The sequence below is a fragment of the Hipposideros armiger genome, unplaced genomic scaffold (genome assembly GCF_001890085.2).
Source record: "Hipposideros armiger isolate ML-2016 unplaced genomic scaffold, ASM189008v1 scaffold_477, whole genome shotgun sequence".
NCBI classification, from domain to species: Eukaryota; Metazoa; Chordata; class Mammalia; order Chiroptera; family Hipposideridae; genus Hipposideros; species Hipposideros armiger.
In genome coordinates this window covers 381,946-383,501 of record NW_017731827.1, presented here as the reverse complement: position 1 = coordinate 383,501, position 1,556 = coordinate 381,946, and the positions used below count along the sequence as shown (strand labels likewise).

The window sequence follows — 1,556 nt, the reverse complement described above, 5'->3', positions numbered from 1 at the left end:
GACCCCCCCCCCAGACACGGCCCCCCTCCCCGCCGCCCGGCTACTCACCAGCGAGAAGAGGTTGGAGTGACAATCCTCCAGGCTCGCCCCGTTCGCCACCCAGTTCGCTGCCGCAGTCATGATCCTCCGCGAGCCCGGCCGCCAGAGCGGGGCATGTCGGAGCGAGGCGTCCGAGGCGAGGCCGGGCCGGGCGGCGGCGCCTCGCTGGGGAGCGCGGGGTGGCCGGGCCGCCGCCGCCGCCGGGGGAGGCGGGAGGAGCCCGCGCCGCCGTGTCCTTCGAGCCGCCGCCGCCTTCGCTTCCAGGTAAGGGGCCCGGTCCCGCCGGGGCCACTCCCGCCGCCACCCCGCGGGCCCCACGCGGGAGCTCCCGCCCTCCGGGCCCCGCGGGCCCTTTGCCCCCCACCCTGCCCTCCGCCCCTCGTGGGCGAGGGACCCACCGGGAGTGGCCGCGCGCTCCCCAGCGCTGACCGCCCCGGAGTCACGGCTGCCTGGTTGTTGCTTGTTTTCTTTCTGAGCCGGAAGCGCCCTTAGACATCACGTGGTGCGGCAGCTGGGGAAACTGAGGCCGGGCGGAGCGCTCAGGCGTCTTCTGCCTCCCAGCTGGGAGCTCCGAGCCCCTAGAAGCCGCTCGGCCCCTCCTTGGATAAGTGAAGACGCCGCTTTGGTCCGGGGAGAGGAGGAACTTGCCTGAGATCACACGGGGTTACCGGGGTCAACGAGCTGCCTCTGGTTCCACGCAGCCCCTCCACGCACCGGCACGCACTGCTGAGGAAGGCCGCCGGCGCACCCCTCACCCCCTCTCTCCTTATACTACAGCCTCCCAGCTCACAGCAGACGCTCAAACTGAGGGGGGCTGGGAATAGACTCTGGAGAAAAACCCAGGCCCCCTGTGTCACAGGCCAGCCATGTCTCCTCACCCAGCTGCTGCTGTTAGACGAGGGAAGAAGGACTGCTATTCACTTTAGAGTGGATTTTACAGCTAGGTAAACTGAGGCTCGGAGAGATGGAGGGATTGCCCCAAGACCAACCTGCAAGGAAGGAGAACAGAATAAGAGCCTGGGTTTACCCCCCACCTCCCACCCCCCAGCCTGACCCAGTGCCTGGCAAAGAGTGGGCCTTCACACTGTCCTTTCTCTGCCCTGCCCTGCCCTGCCCTGGGGTCACACAGCGAGGCAGGCGCACAGCCAGGCTAGAGCCAGGGCCTTGGCCTAGAGACCACTAATGCAAAGCAGGAGTCGACCGTTAGCTGTCCTCTCCTTAACCCAGTGTTCATTTCACTGCAGAAATCATGAAACCCCTTTAAGCTTTAGGGGCATCTACTCATCCATTCAACAAATATTTATTGAGCACCTACTGTGCAGCAGAGGGTGATTATTTAAGCACTGAGGGTACAGGAGTGAACAAGGCAAGTGCTGCCCTCCAAGAGTACACTCCAGAGTGGAATAAAACACTGCCCTTCAGTGGGGTTGGGGGGGGTGGGGGGCGGCAGGCTGGGCAGAGAGGAGAAACCATTGGAATCTTCCCAACCTGTGAAGTATGTAAAGAGGGCAAAAAGA

General features: G+C 64.4%; 1 protein-coding gene across 1 annotated transcript in view; it reads left to right on the top strand.

Annotated features, from left to right (window-relative positions):
• Positions 1-248: 248 nt before the first annotated feature.
• The window catches only part of TMCO4 (transmembrane and coiled-coil domains 4), an 88,190-nt gene continuing 86,882 nt past the window's right edge, over positions 249-1,556 (top strand). The window contains exon 1 of the mRNA XM_019666654.1: positions 249-303. The gene's annotated coding sequence lies outside the window, so the exon portion shown is untranslated. The remainder of the gene's footprint in view (positions 304-1,556) is intronic.